At 54.0% G+C, this 7049-nt stretch overlaps 1 protein-coding gene across 1 annotated transcript in view; it reads right to left on the reverse strand.

Annotated features, from left to right (window-relative positions):
- HDAC7 (histone deacetylase 7) overlaps nt 1–111 on the reverse strand; it is a 259547-nt gene extending 259436 nt beyond the window's left edge. The window contains exon 1 of the mRNA XM_069970267.1: nt 7–111. The gene's annotated coding sequence lies outside the window, so the exon portion shown is untranslated. The remainder of the gene's footprint in view (nt 1–6) is intronic.
- Between the last annotated feature and the right edge of the window lie 6938 nt (nt 112–7049).

Below are 7049 nucleotides of genomic sequence, written 5' to 3' on the forward strand. Positions count from 1 at the left end.
ACTCACCAGTGGTGGGTGTCTATGCGGGCAATTCTTACAGCTGGGAAACCATAGTGAGGGGATGTTGTTCTGCAGCAAAGTTCCTTTGAAACATCACAAGATCCACTCTATGCAGTCGGAGAGAGTGAGAGTAGCAGCAGCCACAAGAACAGAGAGTGAGAGGAGGAAAGGGGAGGGCCCATACAGGAGGGATCTATGGCTCAGTTCAATTGACAATAGAAGGAAATGCTTTACTTGCCCTTAACCCCACTGCTACCAGAAGGGTCTGCAAAGATGTTCACCTAAAGTGAAAGATGAAAACAGTGTCAGGAATCAATTTCAGCAGCAGCTTTGAAGTCAGCCTGCTGTATACATTATCACATATAACATGTAGATGGAGGCACGTTCAGTAGCGACGCATGTTGGCGGGATAGAATATGTCTGGAATTAATAAATAATGGCTATAAATACTTGTAACTTATAACCTTTCTAATATACATTATAACCTTTGTAATATACAGAGCATTATCTCCAGAGATGCATGAAACACTCGCATTAACTGTATAAACAAGTTCTGTACAGAAGTTTACATTTTACCGGAATCTTCTGCAAGGTAAATGATAAGCAAGGTTCTGTCTATGGAATACTGGACTGTGAATAGCTGCGGCTCAGTGAACCTTCAGGATTACTTTAGTGATATAAAATTTTATAGTAGGATATGTTTGCTATTATTTATTTCCCTACTGCTGTGGAAAATAATTTCTACTCTAATAATTGAATACAGCCAATGACAAATTAGGGTAATGCTCTATGGAAGTTTTGTGAACTTACAGCTCGGCGAGGTCAGCTTAGCAAGCTCACGGTGGGGTGCTGAAAAATTAGATAAGTGTCCAATGTGAATAGCAACATAGAATAAAATTCGGCACTCACCACCATTGCAATAAATCATAATTTATTCAATGACAGATGGTGCTAAAGGGAGCACCATTTGGAGCTGGCTGCCCTCGTTTCATTTAAATTCAGCTATTGTACATTTACCTACCTTTGTACAGTTCCGCCCCACCCCCAGTTTCCTCCTCTGGGTCTCTGGTGTCTCTAGCCACCTCCAGTCTGTTCAGCCAATCACTGACTAAGATGGGACAGCACCATGGCCAGTGATTGGCTGAGCAGGCTGTAACTCTTGTCTCATGAGTGCCAGCCCATTCAGTCAATCACTGGCCGCAGCACTGTCCCATCTCAGTCAGTCAGTGATTGGTTGTGTAGGAGAATGACAGTGGCTGACTGAGACAGGACAGCGCAGCAGTCAGTGATTGGCTGAATGGGCTGTCACTGTTGAGATGAGTGACAGCCCACTCAGTGAATTACTGGCTTCTGCGCTGTCCTGTCTCAGTCAGTAATTGGCTGAATAGGATTTGGTGGCTGCAGGGGACACAGAACACTGGAGAAGAAGTACATTTGGGGAGTGCAGACAGGTAAGTATTGATGACAATTCTTTTGAGCAATACTAAAACAGTTAAAGGCCAGCAATCATATATCTGTTTTAGTGCTGTTTGTTTAAGGTTGGGTTTGGACGAACCCGAACTTTATGTCAAATAAAAAAAATCAGCAAACTTGCCAAACTGAACCTTTAAAAAGTTCTCTTATCTCTACTTCTCTGAGATTGTTTCCCCTTGTTCCTGTGCTAAGTTATTTAATAAAAAGACTCCCCTTTTGGTCCTAATTTAGTCCTTTAACATATTTAAAGGTTTTGTTTATGTCCTCCCTTTCCCTTTTTTCCATCAGACTATACAGATTTAGATCCTAATGAGACTCTATCAGTATGTTTATGCTGCTCTATTTAAGGGTAGCATAAAATAGTGAATGATTTATCACTTACATTGTTCTGATTGAGATATCCTCCTAAATAACATAGGCAATAAGTAGTCCTCTCCATAATGTGAATGTGCTAGGTACTCCTGGATATTCATGAGCAACAGCAAAATTCACCCACCAACTGCTGATTGGCAGTTATCTATCCATGCTGTGTATGGGCAGTCAATTGTCAATCAGCAGCTGGGGGAGGGGTGCAGCATGAGTCCTATTCTCCTGCAAATTAGGAGAGCGGCTGAACAGAATGTTATACGTAATATACTGTTCTTTTCATTATTTCTGTCATTAGTTTATGCTGCCTTCTTCTTTTTTTTAATATATTTATTTATATTTTACAGTTTTATACAGATATAAACACTGAGAAGGGAGACAATCTCCCGACAAGAACAGTAAAGGTTGCCTTAGAACAGCAAAACATCATAAATTTGCATATCACAAAATGTGTAATCGAAGAAGTCGCACGCAAAGAAAATGCAAACATAACAAGCCAGAAAATAACCAACCAAACAAATCACCCACCACACCCTTTCCCACCCCATGCTCACAGTCCTTCAGTAAACGAACCAGCTACAACTATTCGGCACCTCGTCCAACAATCTACCGCTGTTGTGTTGTCGCAGGTAGTTTTAATTTTTCCCAGAGTACCTGCCACATCTTTTTTCATGTACCAGAATGTATATTTGAAAGGTAACACAATCTTTGTAATATCCTCTTGAGAGAGAAAACTACAAATAAAGTTTGTCCACTTTTTGAAAAAACCTTGTGTAGACTTCTCCTTGTTACGTAAAACCTCTAACTGATCATATTGCATATAGCGGGTGACTTGCAGGATCACATCACCAAGGGTAGGCATACGCGGGACCAACCAATTAGCAAGGAGACATCTCTTAGCTACTAGTAAGAATATATGGGTTAAGGATGAAATGTGATCAGCAGTCCGTGACATATGGAACAGAAGTGACAGTGGTTCTAGGGAAAGATTAAGCTTTAGTTTGTTTCGTAGAAGTTCTTTCAATTGATCCCAAAAGAGCCTCGTTAAGGGACATGAGACCAGGCCGTGAACCAGGTCAGTTCTCAACTCATTACAGTTTGGACAAGCCTCGATACGCTCAGGGTTAGCGGGGGGTTCTGGGCAGGCCTGTATTTAGAGTTCATGCTGCCCTAGGCACTTTGCACGCAGAGGCGCCCCCCCCTCACCCCCCCCCCCCCGCCGCGCCGTTACTGTACATGCATGGTATATACCCTGGCACTTGGGTGCCGCTCTGCTTGATGCCCGCTGTTCTCATCAAACAGACGTGATGGAGGAAGGAAGGAGGCCGGGGGACTGGTTCTGTCCAGTGTTGGACTGGGGGACCTGGAGCCACCAATATACAACCAGTGAGACACGACATGCTGACCCGCTCCTTTCCTGAATTCATCTGTATCTGTGACAAATCCCTACATTTATACAGCTCTCAGGGTATGCTGGGAGTTGTAGTCTCTGAGAGGAAACCCTGTAATAAATCACTGTGTGCAGAGTCTCCTGGTGGCTGCAATCTGTGGGTGACAACCATCAGCCCTGAGGGTCCAGCAATACATCTGTCTACAGCCGCAGTTATCATAGGATTGTACTTTACTACAACTCCCAGCATATCCTGAGGGCTGCAGACTGTCAGTACATGCTGGGAGTTGTAGTGCCTGCAGCTGTTGTAGTTGGGTCCTATACACTGAATGCTTTGTGGCATATAAGAATAAAGAGATCTGTGGGGGCTCAGTGCAGGGAAGTGACCCCAGAACATTACTAATAGGGGAAAGAACAAAAACATCTCCCCCAATATCTTATTAGTGATGTTCTGGGGTCACTTCCCTGCACTGAGCCCCCACAGATCTATGTATTCTTATATGCCACAAAGCATCCAGTGTATGATGCACCTAGGACCCAACTACAGCAGCTGCAGGCACTACAACTCCCAGCATATCCTGAGGGCTGCAGACTGTTCTGGGAGTTGTAGTGCCTACAGCTGTTGTAGTTGGGTCCTGGAGGCGTTGCGGGAGATCAGAATACATAGATCTGTGGGGGCTCAGTGCAGGGACGTGACCCCAGAACATCACTAATATGGTAGGGGGAGATGTTGTTGTTCTATCCCCTATTAGTAATGTTCTGGGGTCACTTCCCTGCACTGAGCCCCCACAGATCTCTTTATTCTTATATGCCACAAAGCATCCAGTGTATGATGCACCTAGGACCCAACTACAACAGCTCCAGGCACTACAACTCCCAGCAAGTACTGACAGTCTGCAGCCCTCAGGATATGCTGGGAGTTGTAGTGCCTGCAGCTCTTGTAGTTGGGTCCTAGTTTAAAAGTTTGCACTAGTGTACTGTAGTGTACGCGGGGCTGTGTCAGTACACTACCGCAAACAATAAACTGACCCTTATAGACCCCAATGGTACACAGGCTCTGCACACTATAGAAGTGATTACAGTGCAGTTACTAATGACTCACAGGTGACGTCTTCTCGAATTGCTGTCGCTAACTTTTTGCTTTCTTCTCCATCTGGCGCAGCATCATGAAGACTTCTCCGACCACAACTTGTCTGCAGGGGCAGCTGGGGGTGACTGGGGAAGGGAGGCAGCTGGGGGGGGCTGGGAAAGGGAGGCAGCTGGGGGTGACTGGGAAAGGGAGGCAGCTGGGGCGACAGGGGGACTGGGGAAGGGAGGCAGCTAGGGGTGACAGGGCAAGGGAGGCAGCTGGGGGGGGGACTGGGGAAGGGAGGCAACTGGGGGTGACTGGGGAAGGGAGGCAGCTGGGGGAAAGAGAGAGCAGCTGGGGGAAAGGGAGAGCAGCTGGGGGGCAGGGGACCAGCAGGGAGGGGCAGCTAGGGTGGCAGGGGAGAAGCTGGGGTTCAGGGGGGGCTGGGGCTCAGGGGGAGAGGCTGGGGGTCAGGGGGAGCGGTAGGGGGGCAGGGAAGAAGCTGGGATTCAGGGGGAGAGGCTGGGGTCAGAGGGAGAAGCTGTGGGTCAGGGGAAGGGGCTGGGAGGCTGGGGAGCAGCTGAGAATGCAGGGGAGAGAGGCTGGGGGCAGGGGAGAGGCTGAGAATGCAGGGGGGAGAGGCTGGGGACCATGGGAGAGGCTGGGGACCAGGGGAGAGGCTGAGGGTTAGGGGGAGAGTCTGGGGGGGCAGGGGAAAGGCTGGGGGGGGCAGGGGAGAGGCTGGGGGGGGGGCAGGGGAGAGGCTGGGGGGCAGGTGAGAGGCTGGGGGGCAGGTGAGAGGCTGAGGGGCAGGTGAGAGGCTGGGGGGGCAGGTGAGAGGCTGGGGGGGCAGGTGAGAGGCGGAGAGGCTGGGGGGGCAGGGGAGAGGCTGCAGGGGGGCAGGGGAGAGGCTGGGGGGCAGGTGAGAGGCGGAGAGGCTGGGGGGGCAGGGGAGAGGCTGCAGGGGGGCAGGGGAGAGGCTGGGGGGCAGGTGAGAGGCGGAGAGGCTGGGGGGGCAGGGGAGGGGCTGCAGGGGGGCAGGGGAGAGGCTGGGGGGCAGGTGAGAGGCTGAGGGGCAAGTGAGAGGCGGAGAGGCTGGGGGGGCAGGGGAGAGGCTGGGGGGGGCAGGGGAGAGGCTGGGGGGGGCAGGGGAGAGGCTGCAGGGGGGCAGGGGAGAGGCTAAGGGGCAGGTGAGAGGCTGGGGGGGCAGGTGAGAGGCTGGGGGGCAGGTGAGAGGCTGAGGGGCAGGTGAGAGGCTGAGGGGCAGGTGAGAGGCTGAGGGGCAGGGGAGAGGCTGAGGGGCAGGTGAGAGGCTGGGGGGGCAGGTGAGAGGCTGAGGGGCAGGTGAGAGGCTGAGGGGCAGGTGAGAGGCTGGGGGGGCAGGTGAGAGGCTGAGGGGCAGGTGAGAGGCTGGGGGGGCAGGGGAGAGGCGGAGAGGCTGGGGGGGGCAGGGGAGAGGCTGCAGGGGGGCAGGGGAGAGGCTGAGGGGCAGGTGAGAGGCTGGGGGGGCAGGTGAGAGGCTGAGGGGCAGGTGAGAGGCTGGGGGAGCAGGTGAGAGGCTGGGGGGGCAGGTGAGAGGCTGGGGGGGCAGGTGAGAGGCTGATGGTTAGGTGGAGAGGCTGGGGGGCAGGTGAGAGGCTGGGGGGCAGGTGAGAGGCTGGGGGGGCAGGTGAGAGGCTGGGGGGCAGGTGAGAGGCTGGGGGGCAGGTGAGAGGCTGAGGGGCAGGTGAGAGGCTGGGGGGGCAGGTGAGAGGCGGAGAAGCTGAGGGGCAGGTGATAGGCTGGGGGGGCAGGTGGGAGGCGGAGAGGCTGGGGGGCAGGTGAGAGGCGGAGAGGCTGGGGGGCAGGTGGGAGGCGGAGAGGCTGGGGGGCAGGTGGGAGGCGGAGAGGCTGGGGGGGCAGGTGAGAGGCGGAGAGGCTGGGGGGCAGGTGGGAGGCGGAGAGGCTGGGGGGGCAGGTGAGAGGCTGGGGGGGCAGGTGAGAGGCGGAGAGGCTGGGGGGGCAGGTGAGAGGCTGGGGGGGCAGGTGAGAGGCGGAGAGGCTGGGGGGGCAGGGGAGAGGCGGAGAGGCTGGGGGGGCAGGGGAGAGGCTGCAGGGGGGCCGGGGGGAGACGGGGCGGCCGGGAGCAGGATGGGCAGGCAGGCTGGTTCCCTCCCCCCATGCAGCGCCGAGGTCCGGGGTCCGGGATGCGATGCAGGTGTTGAGTTTCCGGCACACACAGTGTGACAGAGGCCGGAAGCTCCCAGCTGCAGCCCCGCGTTCCTGGATCTTCTCTCCTGCTAGGCGATGACGTCACATCACGTGAGCGCCGCCGAGCAGGAGAGAAGATCCGGGACCGCGGGGCTGCAGCTGGGAGCTTCCGGCCTCTGTCACACTGTGTGTGCCGGAAGCTCAACACCAGCCCTGCACCCCGGACCCCGGACCTCGGACCTCGGCGCTGCATGGGGGGAGGGACCCAGCCTGCCTGCCCATCCTTCTCCCGGCCGCTCCGTCACACCTCCCCCCCCCCCCCCCGGCGCGGACTAGGCACCCGTGGGCCGGTGCCTACGGACGTTTTTTTTTTTTTTTTTTTTTTTTTTTAATAATAAAAAAAGTGTTCCCTGCGGGTGCCGCCCCCCCCAGGGCGCCGCCCTAGGCACCGGACCACGGGTGCCTAGTGACAAATACGGCCCTGGTTCTGGGAAGAGTGAAGCCATAAGTGGCGTTATGCATTATTTTAAAGTGTGTTTCTCTCCATAATTCGCTTACTAC

The sequence above is a fragment of the Dendropsophus ebraccatus genome, chromosome 5, assembly GCF_027789765.1.
Source record: "Dendropsophus ebraccatus isolate aDenEbr1 chromosome 5, aDenEbr1.pat, whole genome shotgun sequence".
Classification (NCBI taxonomy): Eukaryota; Metazoa; Chordata; class Amphibia; order Anura; family Hylidae; genus Dendropsophus; species Dendropsophus ebraccatus.